The sequence below is a fragment of the Nycticebus coucang genome, chromosome 22, assembly GCF_027406575.1.
Source record: "Nycticebus coucang isolate mNycCou1 chromosome 22, mNycCou1.pri, whole genome shotgun sequence".
In the NCBI taxonomy this organism is placed as follows: domain Eukaryota; kingdom Metazoa; phylum Chordata; class Mammalia; order Primates; family Lorisidae; genus Nycticebus; species Nycticebus coucang.
In genome coordinates this window covers 54,430,364-54,443,675 of record NC_069801.1, presented here as the reverse complement: position 1 = coordinate 54,443,675, position 13,312 = coordinate 54,430,364, and the positions used below count along the sequence as shown (strand labels likewise).

Here is a 13,312-nt window from a genome sequence, read left to right as displayed (position 1 = left end):
TATCATTAATCATAAAATGATCCATTTGTTCATTTATTCAACAAATATTTACTGTTAAAACATAAAGGGTTTCTTTTTTGTTTGTTTGTTTGAATTTGTCAGGGTAAACTCCGCCTGCCTGTATCAGCCAATTCAAATTCCAGCCAAGGAACCTGTCTCCCTGGGTGTACCACAGAAAAGCTATGCCATCAACAATTTCACTGGTCTCAAAGAAAAAAAAAAAAAATGTGCATACTTCCTGGAGGGGGTCTGAAATAAGGCTGGAAAAATTGCATTCAATTCTTTAATAATCCTTTAAGTATCTTCCGATACGTGTTTCAGAATGGTGCCACAGATATATAATTTGCAGTGGGAAAAGATGAACTTGAATTTCATAAGAACCTAGCTGTTATGTTCTTAAAATACATTCATATGGTGGGGGAGCCACCCTCCCCTGATTTAGTCTGCCTGGACCAGAATTTGCGACTGCTGATTTCTTTTCATCCACTTTTGCTAATAGATTCAGGAAGTAATTTTCAGATGTGGAAACAACAGATCATGGATAATAAAAGTAGAGCATAGGCAATTTGGGAGGCAGATAAACTTATATGGTGGAGATCTCTTTATACCACTCTCTCGGCTTTGCTCTTGTGGATGCCGCACCTTATTCTCTTTTATTTCCCATTAAATACAAATGCTTTCCAACTGGGCCTTGGAGGGGGTGGGAGGGGCTTGGACCAGGACTGCTTGTGTCAACTGTCACACACACACACACACTCACTCTCTTCTCTCTTTCAGAGAACTTTATTTTCCACTAAATACACACTTGGCTTATCAGTCCCATTAGTTATGTGTTGTTAACATTTAATCACGGTTGGTCGTCAGGAAAGGATCATAGTACCAGGGGAGCAGAGAGCTGGAGCAGACAGACCAGGAGCCAAGCATTTCAACTGGTCAACATCTTGATTTCTTTCTTGCCTTCACTTTTTAAATTTCAGAATGTTACAGGGGTACGCGTGCTTTGGTGACATGGATTGCTTTTGTATTTCTGGAGTTAAAGCGACAAAAGTGATCTTGAGGACAATATCGTATTATTGCAAGATAATCTACTGTACGTATAGTGTATGTAGGCACCCTGAAAGCAAAACAGTATTTTTTTCAAAGCTTTTTAGCTTTGATAGAAAAAAAAAAAAAAAAGGGGCTTAGATGTCTTTTCTTGAAGGCAAGCTCTGTGAAAATTCTTTTATGGAGCTTGTGAGTCACCGCGTTCTATGTAAAGCCAGCCCAAGGTCATTACCGTTTTTATTAGGTGATGATATTATAAATATGAGTTGGGCTTCAATCCTAAGCAGATCCTTTATGTCTGTTTCTGAATGTTCGGGCTCCAGCATGCTAAATTCCAAATTGGAATATTGATTGTCTGATGCCTGAGTAACAGCTTTCCTCAAATCTTGAATTAGGCCTCAGGCCCCATGTGTCTTTCTGGAGATAAGTTCTTCTTATAAGCAGCAGATGTAAGGTCTTAAATAGTGGCCCCCACAAGGTGGAAATCTGCAGGCACACTTGGGCACTGTTCTCCCCCTTGTGAATCGGGAGGTATTAAACACACCGTTTTATAGCATATATAAAGAAATTGTCGTAATTTGTAAATGTCCCCGGCTTTCCTCTCGGGTAAGGCAAATATTAATGGATTCCTGGGAATGTTTATCATTTCTATGCAAATCCAATTGAATAGTTTTTCTTTGATTCTTAAGTTTTTTTTCTTTTCTAACTGAACCACAGGCTTTTTGCTGTTAAATTTTCTAATTCTGTAAATGTCCCTGATTCTTTTAGAATTGGCCGACTCACCTTAAGCGGAATTTCTCAGTCTCAGTATTACTGACATTTTGTGCCATATCTTTCTTTGCTGTGCCTGTTAGGGAATTCAGCAGCATTCCTGGTTCTACGCAGTAGACGCCAGGAGCCCATTGCCCCACCACCTGTGACAATCACAGATGTCTTCAAACATTCTCCCCTAGAGAGGGGAGTAAACTAGTTCCAGCCTGAGAACCAGTGTTTAATGGTTGGATCTGGTCAACGCTTTTCGGCATTCTAAACACAGAAAGAAGTCGACCTCAGAGTTTAAAATAAGGTGCACAAGATGAAAACTTCAGCCCTGAAGATACTTATTTCTTTTATTTATTTATTTATTTATTAAATCATAGCTGTGTACATTAATGTGATCATGGGGCACCATACACTGGTTTTATAGACCATTTGACTCATTTTCATCACACTGGTTAACATAGCCTTCCTGGCATCTTCTTAGTTATTGTGTTAAGACATTTACATTCTACATTTACTAAGTTTCACATGTACCCTTGTAAGATGCACGATAGGTGTGGTCTCACCAATCACCCTCCCTTCCCTCTTCCCCCTATTCTTAGGTTATAACTGAGTTGTAGCTTTCCTATGAAAGCCATAAATTAGTTTCATAGTAGGGCTGAGTACATTGGATACTTTTTCTTCCATTCTTGAGATACTTTACTAAGAAGAATATGTTCCAGCTCTATCCATGTAAACATGAAAGAGGTGAAGTCTCCATCTCCATTAAGGCTGCATAATATTCCATGGTGTACATATACCACAATTTATTAATCCATTTGTGGGTCGATGGGCACTTGGGCTTTTTCCATGACTTAGCAATTATGAATTGGGCTGCAATGAACATTCTGGTACAAATATCTTTGTTATCAAGTGTTATCAAGTACTTCTACTGGGTATATGCCTAGTAGAAGAATTATAGGATTGAATGGCAGGTCTATTTTTAGATCTCTAAGTGTTCTCCAAACATCTTTCCAAAAGGAATGTATTAATTTGCATTCCCACCAGCAGTGTAGAAGTGTTCCCTTTTCTCCACATCCATGCCAACATCTCTGGTCTTGGGATTTTGTGATATGGGCTAATCTTACTGGAATTAGGTGATATCTCAAAGTAGTTTTGATTTGCATTTCTCGGATGATTAAAGATGATGAGCATTTTTTCATATGTCTGAAGGCCATGCGTCTGTCTTCTTCAGAGAAGTTTCTCTTCAAGTCCCTTGCCCAGCCTGCGATGGGATCACTTGTTCTTTTCTTGCTTATACGTTTGAGTTCTCTGTGGATTCTGGTTATTAAACCTTTGTCAGAGACATAACCTGCAAATATTTTCTCCCATTCTGAGGGCTGTTTGCTTGCTTTACTTACTGTGTTCTTAGCTGTGCAGAAGCTTTTTAGTTTGATCAGGTCCCAGTAGTGTATTTTTGAAGCTGCTTTAATGGCCCGGGGGGTCCTCCTCATAAAATACTCACCCAGACCAATTTCTTCAAGGGTTTTCCCTGCACTCTCTTCTAGTATTTTTATAGTTTCATGTCTTAAGTTTAAATCTTTAATCCAGTGAGAGTCTATCTTAGTTAATGGTGAAAGGTGTGGGTCCAGTTTCAGTCTTCTACAGGTTGCCAGCCAGTTCACCCAGCACCATTTGTTAAATAGGGAATCTTTTCCCCACTGAATGTTTTTAATTGGCTTGTCAAAGATCAAATAACGGTAAGTAGTTGGATTCATCTCTTGGTTCTCTGTTTTATTCCAGACATCTACTTCTCTGTTTTTGTTCTAGTACCATGCTGTTTTGATCACTATTGATTTGTATTATAGTCTGAGGTCTGGTAGCGTGATTCCTCCTGCTTTGTTTTTATTTCTGAGTATTGTCTTGGCTATTTGAGGTGTTTTCTGATTCCATATAAAACAAAGTATTATTTTTTCGAGATCTTTAAAGTATGACAGTGGAGCTTTAATAGGGATTGCATTAAAATTGTATATTGCTTTAACAATGTTGATTCTTCCCAGCCATGAGCATGGTATGTTTTTCCATTTGTTAATATTTTTAGCTATTTCTTTTCTTAGAGTTTCATAGTTCTCTTTATAGAGATCTTTCACGTCCTTTGTTAGATGAACTCCCAAATATTTCATCTTCTTTGGCACTGCTGTGAATGGAATAAGGATACTTATTTCTATATTGACTTCTTCTCCTCTGGGGTCTGAGTTCTGGGGTGGGGGCCGTTGAATTTTCTGAATCCTCGTGGTCTAGAAGTACTGTCTGGAAAATATTAAGCCCCCAGTAAATAATGGTTAAATGAATGAAGGAAACCAATTGCCTGCCATTAGATGCTTTCATCAATCTATATATTTTTTTATGTGTGTGTGTGTATAATGTATGGACTTGTGTATTTCCATGAAAAACGTACTGAATCATGATCGTTCTATTCTTTCCCAGAGTCTAAACATAGCAGATGTGGGTTGAGTGGCTTCCTAGCACATAAAAAGTATGTTGAAATGATGAATTAACGGGACATCCATGGCCATGAGCCAGGGAGATGTGTTTCTGTGGTGATTACAGCAGACTGAGTTGGGTGTGGGCTAGTCCATCGTGGCTACCTTGCCAAGTCTGTTCACTTGGCCTTCTTTGAAATTCACACCCGATGCCTCCATTTTCCTCGTCTTAGGGGGCTGTCTAGTCTGTTTGAAGCCCTGCTGGAGAGAGAGAGAGAGAGAGAGAAGATTCTGGTTCAGTAAAGAAGGGATTATTTTACTTTTAACCCCCAAGCATCACAGCTGCACATACGGCTGCTGCTTATTCCCACAGCAGCACCCTGGCTGTCCTGCCAGCGCCCCGTCTCAACTTGGGGTGACAGCTCTGTTTCCATGGCCTGCATTTCAAGTTATAAAACAGTCAGAGGACAGCGGCCCTTCCCGAGACTTAACACTGAAATGTTTAGTGTTACTGAAAAGTGTCTAGGATCACTTTTTGCACTTTAGATTTAAATTCAGTTTCTAGGCTTTGACCGTTACAATGGTGTGAATTTTAAAATGACCATAAAAAATATTTACAAGGTACAGTGGATTTCTGGGTCAGAACTCCAGGCTTGGAGGAGGAAAGTGGAATTAAAAGGCACTTAGGTTAAAAATCAGAAAGGATAGAAGAGATGACCTAGTTCAACCCTCTCCATTTATAGGTGAGGAAACTGTAAGTCATTGGGAGTTGAAATGACTTGTCCAAGGTTTTTTGTTTTGCTGTTTGTCTTTTAAATCTCCATTTTTCTTTCTTCCTTTCTTACTCTCCCTCAACCCAGTAAAATTAGACATCAGATGCACAAATCACAGATAAGCAGTGGTTTTCCTAGATTGCTAACACATGAGACCTACATAAAATAACATAGTCAAGTGCAACTCTTTTATTTTACTTTGTGAGTCAACAGAGAGTGGATATTGTGCTGCTGAAGTTTAAAATAAAAAGCCAGTTATTGGCCAATCCTGCAACTTGAGTTCAGGTCTCTTCCCTGGCCAGTTATCCTTTCCTTAAGGCGTCCAGCTTAGTATTTTATTTTGCACCTCCTTGTTTCATTCATTCATTCATTTGTTCATTCATTCATTAGCAAATATTTCCTGAGCTACTATTCCATGTCAGGCGGTAAGACACAGCCCTCAGCAAGACATGCCCTTGGCCTCTAACGGGTGAGGGCCTGAGAAGCAGGAAGTGCCTGCAGAGTCCGGGATTAGAGGTAGGAAGATGGGGAGGGGCTGTCAGTGAAGGTTCTTGCTGCTGGTGACACCAGGGAATGTGAGGGTCATTACAGGCAGAGTGCTGTTTATCACAAGGGCTGAGAAGCAACCCAGAGCTAGCAAGAAAACCTGGAAAGGGAGAGTTAATGTGAAGAACGTGGGTCTTCATGGAAGACCATGACCTCTGGCTGGGGATGATGCTGGTTTAGTCACTCAGTAACACTTTTTTTTTTTTTGCAGTTTTTGGCCAGGGCTGGGTTTGAACCTGCCACGTCCAGCATATGGGGCCAGCGCCTTACTCCTTTGAGCCACAGGCGCCACCCACTGAGTGACATTCTGAAGCATTAATGTCATTATGATCATGATAGTAACACTTAGTATACTCACATGTACCTTTTTTTTTTTTTTAAGTACTAGATGTCTGGCCCTGTGTTAAGTGGTTGGAATTAACATGACCCCCATTTCTAGAGGATGACGATTCCTGGTAGGTTCCTAGCAGAGCCTTGATTTCAACCCAAGCCTAAATTCAGAGCCAAGGCTGGAGGGTGTGTCACCTCTGGGAGTACGAGACTGTTTAGGATTCGTGAGCTGGTAGAACTGCATGGAAGTGTACATCCCGTGAATGTTAATTGTTTGTTCAATATAATAAACTTTCCTCTATATCTGATGCTTGGGGACAGATAAGTGTATTACTCGTATTTCTTATCTGCTGGTGTTCTAGGTGTGGTATATGGGTAAAATGTAAAAAAGGAAAATGTGTGTCAAGAATATTAATCACTCAAGCCTATAGGGGGAAAGTATATTTTTCTGACTTTTTAATTTCTTCTTCTTAAATCACCTCTCGAATGGATGTCATCTGGATATGACTCGGGCATCTAACCCCGAGGGAGGGTTAGCTCTCTTTTCCTATCTCTCTCTCAGCCTATAGTTTGCTGGGTTCTTACCTGTTAGTGAGTGAGCTCTTGCTCTGTGATAGCCACTGTAATGAGTGCCCACAGCGTCCATGGCAAGTGAGGACCAAGTCCTGGAGAGGTTGCCTGACCTGCAAGTGGAGAGGCAGGGTGCAACCCTGAAATCGGCCTGGCTCTAACAGTCAACTCCAGCAGTCACTTATCCCTTTGATTTGGGTAATTCTTCTGAGCATTTTCTGGTGCTGCAATGGAGCACGTGTAATGGTTACTTCCCTGGAGTCCTGAGCTAATCCTTTCCATCTCCCACCTTGATTTGTGGCCTTGGTAGTGTGTTTTCTGTATAAGCCTTTTGCTAATTGTGAGAGGTGAGAAATGAAGATACGTCCTTGGTAAGTTTACCCACCATATTCACTGGGAGGGCAAGCGTATGGCGTGATGGTTAGACTTGAACTTACACGGCTTCCTTCCCGGTAGGTGCCATCTGGGGAATGTTCGGTCTTTTCCTGATTTGATTCTCACTGCTATTTGCTGATGGTGCCGGCTTCAGTGTGCACAGGAAGAAATGGAAACATGCAAATGTAAGGCTAATCTTGTAAGTTCTGCAATCTTCAAATCACTGGTACCCGAGGTCTTTGCAACTGTGTGCTGCTCAGGTCCCCAAATAAGTATGGTACCTAGCTCTGCCTGGAAACTCTGCTGTAGATCACAGTCTGAGCTGTCTTGCAGAGGACCATATTGTGTGACTTACATGGTCATTTTACTATTTCTGGACCTCCTTCTTAGCAGAGGCCTTCAGGACAGTGTCGGGGTTGAGAACATAGACTCCGCAGCCAACAGCCTGGATTCCAACTCTGTCACTTGCTGGTGATGTGATGTCAAACAAGGGCCTTAATTATTTTGAGCCTCGGTCTTTGACATGGGGATAATAACAGCACAACTTTTGAGATTACCGTACAAATTAAATGAGTTAATTTATATAGGTACAATGCTTAGAACAGTATCTGACATGGGATAAGCTTTTTTCTGTATGTATGAGCTGCTATAATTATGAGCCGTTAGTTACTTTTCAGATATTTACTATCCCACTGCCATGCTCCAAACACCGTTCCAGATAATGGGGTGATCCCTGTGTCCTTCTCCACTCTGACATTTGGTGATGGATGTAAACAACCATCTCTGGGGGAAGCACTGTGGGGTTTGCTCCAGGGGGCTGATTTCTCTGCTTAACAAATCATTGCGTGGAAAGTGAAAAATGCATTTGGTTATTACTTTCTTTTCCTCATCTTGTTCACGTAGGTGGGCTGCACTTTACTACCTAATTAAAAGTGAGGAACAAAAATGGAAGGAAGCATATTTGTAGCTCATGTGTGGGTTGAAATTTCCCTAGATGAGAAACAAACTCATAAGCCGGCAAGATAATAGCACTATTTAAATGGGAAAATGCACAGATATCAGAGTATGGAGTGAGGCCATTGTACTGTTTCGGTCTGGGAGGAGGAAGGCATGAGCATATTTGCATGTATTTGCACGTACTGTCCTTGGTGATAGCTGGTCCTGGGACATATTTGGATATGCAGATTATATTGTGACCACCAATTTGCACAGTCCTTTCTGCTACCTTTCTGCTGCTGCATGAATCAGAACGTAAGCCTCTGACCTCATGTAAACCAGATCGGAGGGGGATAATATGGAGATACTTAGTATATTTTGTCTCTTCTAGAACTAGCCTGTAAATACCAGTTTCTAGTTTTTCCTTGCCTATAATTTACAGGACTCAGCAAGGCATACTGGAAGTTCGAGACTGGACTTTAGGGTTAAAATGTCCTACCTCCCTTCTCTCCTTAGAATTATACATTCCTGGACAATGTCCAGGAAGACACAGCATGTTTCTGAGACTTTTTCCTCATCTGTAACTTGGGGAGAACAATTATACTTGTTCTATCTATGCCTGGCACCATACACGGCAAATGGAGTTTGCAGTCACCTGAATTGTGGTGTCTTTGCTTTATTGAAACCACAGTTTCCTCATCTGCACACTGAAGATATTATTACCTGTGTCTCAGACTCTCTAATGGTGTATTATGTATTTTATTGGAATATAGGACTCCTTCTTTTAAAAGTATTGAGGCCTTGTAGACTCTTAATTTTTTCTAACATAGCCTATTTTTTATTGCGAAGTACAGAATATATACAAAAGAATCTCTGGCCACATATGTGGGTGATTTAATGAACAATGACAATAAAAACATAGGTGCTCACTTCTCAGGCCAAGAGGTAGAATGTTTGTGAGTCTCCAGAAGCCACCCAAGACCCTTCCTTTTTTTTGTGTGTGTGTGGTTTTTGGCCGGGGCTGAGTTTGAACCTCTAAAAATATCTATAAATGAAATTTAAAAAATTCTGGCCAGAAGTTACCTAAGGAGGAAGAACAAGACCCTTCCTTGATAGCATCCTGTTCTTCCTCCCTAGGTCACTTCTGGCCAGAATTTTTTAAATTTCATTTTTAGATATTTTTAGATAGGCGGTATTGTGACATTGCTAAGGCTGGTCTCAAACTTGTGTCCTGAAGTAGTCCTTCTACCCCAGCCTCCCAGGTGGAGCTACCGAGCCTGGCTCTGGTTGCATTTTGTGTTAATCATTTCTCTGAGGTCATTCCAGATGTGTCCCTAAAACAATTTATTATTTCATTTCATTTTGCTTGCTTTTGAACTTCATATAAATGGAATTGTATTGTAAATGTTCTTAGAACTTTGGTTCTCATTGTGGTTTCAAGATTTCTTGATATCCATGTATGTAGATGTGGAGTTCATTATCACTGCTGCAGGTGTATAATATCCCGTTCTAAGAGTATCCCTTTATTTTCCTATCTAGTCTTCAGTTTTTTTTTTTTTTTTTTTTTTGAGACAGAGTCTCATATGTCACCCTAGGTAGAGTGCTGTGGCGTTACAGCTCACAGCAACCTACAGCTCTTGGTAAGCGATTTTCTTACCTTAGCCTCCCAAGTAGCTGGGACTACAGGTGCCCACCACAGTGCCCAACTATTTTTTCATTGTAGTTGTCATTGTTGTCCAGTTTTTGGCTATTGGAAAATATATTGCTACTACTGTAAAGCCAGTGGATGATCTAATACACGGTCACATAGGAGAAAAACTCAATCTAGTTCAAGTTGGAGGGAGGAGGAGCCGGCTGGTGGGAGGAGATTGGTGTGCTCCCACCTGATTGGTACAATGAAAGGGTGAGCATCACAGCTCTTGGGTGGGTGTGAGACACAGCTACAAGAGCGACTCCAGCTAGCAAATGCAAACATTATAACCTAGTTGTTTGTACCCTTTCATTAACCTGAAATTTAAAAAAAAGAAGAAAAAGGAAAATATTGCTATAAATATTTTTCTGTTCTTTTCTATATATGCATAAGCTGCACATAAGCCAAATATAATTATAGAAACTGAATATAATTTTCAGTTTCTATTCTTATGCTGAAGAGCTCTCAGTGGACCATTTAGTCTGATATCTTGCCTCTGTCTGGGTGCAAAGCAAGGTGACTTCCAAGGCTTCATAGCCAGTGAATGGCAGTAGGGGAGAGTAACCCAGGCCTCTTATCCCGGTATGGTGCCTCTCTGTGACCAGACTATGTGACTGAGGAGTTTTTCTTTTAATTTTAATAATTTCCCATGCTACTGATAATATAATTGTAGAGTTTTCATTTGGACTAGCTCTTCAATACTCCCTTAGAAAAATGTATGGTGTTTGCTACTGAGATCATTCTCTTCTCATCCCTAAAGGCCTGGTCCCATTAGCGTCAGCCCTAGGCACACCCATAGCCATGGAAATGCTGATAAGCTGCTACTCCATCAGCAGTGAGGGCCTCTGAGATGTGCTTCAACCAGGGAAGAGATCAGAATAGACTCAAAATGGCCAAGGGGGGAACTGCTGAGGAAAAGAGATCTGGATCCCTCCTTACATGGCGCTTTCTCAGGAAATGTCCCTTTACTATAAATAGGAATGGATAGTCAATTTTAGGTCCTTTTCCAAAAAAACTCCCTGAGACTGAAATTAGATTTGAGGCTGATGGGATGAATACGGGATGGGGTGATTCTGTGCCGGACGCGTCTGTATGTTCTGAGCAGCTTGTGCAGTGGAACAGCTGAGCCACAAACAAATAGCAGCTGATTTTGGCACTTCGTGTTTGTAGATGTCTTGGTTGGCTGGCTGCAGCACTCAGCTCCCTCGGGAGCTGTCTTCATGAAGCCCCTTGCCCTTGATCCTGCCTGGCCACGGACCAGCTGTGAAACTCTGGGTGGAGACCCCCCCATTAGTTTACACCATGACACTGTGAGGTAGGGACTGTTATTACCACCGTTTTTTTTTTGAGACAGAGTCTCACTTTGTCACCCTGGGTAAAGTGCTGTGGCGTCACAGCTCACAGCAACCTACAACTCTTGGGCTTAAGTGATTCTTTTGCCTCAGCCTCCCAAGTAGCTAGGACTACAGGTGCCCACCACAACGCCTGGCTATTTTTTGTTGTGCTTGTTATTCTTGTTTTAGCTGGTCCCAGCTGGGATTCGTAACTGCCAGCCTTGGTGTATGTGGCTGGCACCATAACCACTGTGCTACGGGTGCTGAGCCTATATTACCCCTATTTTGCAGTGAGGAAATTGAGCACAGGAATGAAGGCATAGTTGGCTCAACCAATCCCCAGGTCCCCATGTAATCAGGGCTTTGAACACTTGTTCTGGGTGACCTCTGTGTCCCCTCGTACCTTGCCATTGGAAGCTCTTCTGTGTCACGGGGGCCCTTCACCCACACAATCCTTCCACTAAAGGTTTGGCCGTTTCACTCTCTCTCAGCTGGGGAACTTCAGAGGAGAATGTGGCCAGGATTCTGAATTCTTTTTTTTCAATTTTTATAATTTATTTATTTATCATTTATTTATTTAAGACAGAGTCTTAGTCTCTAGCCCCGGGAAGAGTGCCATGGTGTCATATCTCACAGCAACTTCAAACTCCTGGGCTCAAGCAATCCTGTTGCCTCACCCTTCCGAGTAGCTGGGAATAAAGGCTCCTGCCATGATACCAGCTAATTTTTCTAGTTTTAGAAGAGATGAGGTCTCACTCTTGCTCAGGCTGGTCTCTCACTCCTGGGCTCCAGTGACCCACTGCCTCGACCTCCCATGGTGCTAGGATTACAGATGTCAGCCACCCAGTCCGGCCCCAGCTTCTGAATTCTGTATTTTATTTATTTATTTATTTATTTATTTATTTATTTAAGACAGAGTCTCACTATGTCGCCCTGGGTAGAGTTCTGTGGCATCACAGCTCACAGCAACCTCAAACTCTTGGGCTCAAGTGATTCTCTTGCCTCAGCCTCCCAAGTAGCTGGGACTACAGGCGCCCGCCACAATGCCCGGCAATGTTTTTGTTGCAGTTGTCATTGTTGTTTAGCAGGCCCAGGCCTGGTTTGAACCCGCCAGCCTCGGTGTATGTGGCCGGGGCCCTACCCACTGTGCTATGGGTGCCGAGTATTCTGAACTGTTGACGTGCCTTTGTGTGTGGAGTGCCTATGGCATCTGTCTCTGTGAAAGGGGTCTGCAACCCTCCGAGTTTAAGAGCCACTGATGTAGATGTTAAAGTCACTAAGACAACAGACTAACACAACCAACCATATTTAGACAAGTAGACCCATTGGGCTTATGACTGAATAAACCCTCCAGGTGGCTTTTTAATGATCTGACCAAATATTTTGGAGTTGTGAAATGACAGTGGAAACTTGTAAGGAATTCACCTAAGGAACAGAAAGTAGTGACCTGTCTGTGAGCTGTACCATCCCTCGTCCAAATACTTCATCACCATGTCGTTCTACTAAAAGGTTTCAGGGGAACTGGGAACAACTGGATTACTTATTCAGAGCTAACAGTAAAGGATAAAGGGCTTTGTCTGGGTGAGGAGTGTTGTGTGTTTGGGTGCTTGTCGGCATGTGCGTGCATATAGTTTGGGTGGGTGTTAAGTCTGTTTGGGTCACTATAAAACAATATTATAAACTGCGTAGCTTATAAGCAACCAAAGTCCAAGACGAAGGTGCTGATAGATTTGGTGTCTGCCGAGGGCTGCTTTTTGCTTCAAGTTGTACCCTGGCCTGGTGGGAAGCAGGAAGGCAGCTTTCTGAGGCCTCTTCTACGGGGGACTAATCCCAATCACTGGACTCAGCCTTCATGACCTAATCACCTCAAGAAGTCCTCACCTCTGTAAAGCCATCATTGATTAGGTTTCAACATAGGAATTTTGGAGGGATGCAAGCATTCACCCCATAGCCGTGGGTGATCAGCTTATAGGTAAACATTATGGTGTTTCGTAGTTGGTGTTATTGAGACGGTAGAGGCGTAATCCCCACTAAGCAAACTGCAGCAAGTTCATAGCTATTGAATGATAACAGTAATAATGAAAACTGGCAAACATTCATTGAGCACCTGTTACGCACGTGTTAGGCTCTGTTAAGAATGTCACAGCAGGGTGGCGCCCGTGGCTCAGTGAGTAGGGCACCGGCCCCATATGCCAGAGGTGGTGGGTTCAAACCCGGCCCCGGCCAAAAACTGCAAAATAAATAAATAAATAAAAATGATTTCTTAAAAAAAAAAATAGAAAATTAAAAAAAAAAAAAAAAAAAGAATGTCACAGCAGGTAAGGTTACCTTTTCCGTGTACAGATGAGAACACTGAGGTAAAAATGATGTTAAGTACATACCCACGGTAAGTTGAGAGCCAGGCTGGAATATGTATAGTTAAATCTGATGGCAGGTATCAAATATGGAGCAAAGTATTATGTTCATGCTTTGTAATTGCTTTACCTGGGACTT

At 41.9% G+C, this 13,312-nt stretch overlaps 1 protein-coding gene across 8 annotated transcripts in view; it reads left to right on the top strand.

Annotated features, from left to right (window-relative positions):
- The window catches only part of DAB1 (DAB adaptor protein 1), a 1,288,157-nt gene that overhangs the window by 895,091 nt on the left and 379,754 nt on the right, over positions 1-13,312 (top strand). For 3 of the 8 annotated variants that reach the window (XM_053575152.1, XM_053575151.1, XM_053575145.1), the window contains exon 4: positions 6,941-7,044. The exons of 4 other annotated variants lie outside the window; for them this stretch is intronic. The gene's annotated coding sequence lies outside the window, so the exon portion shown is untranslated. Of the gene's footprint in view, positions 1-6,940; positions 7,059-13,312 lie in introns of those variants that run through there. One more of the 8 variants, XM_053575150.1, reaches the window with a different exon arrangement.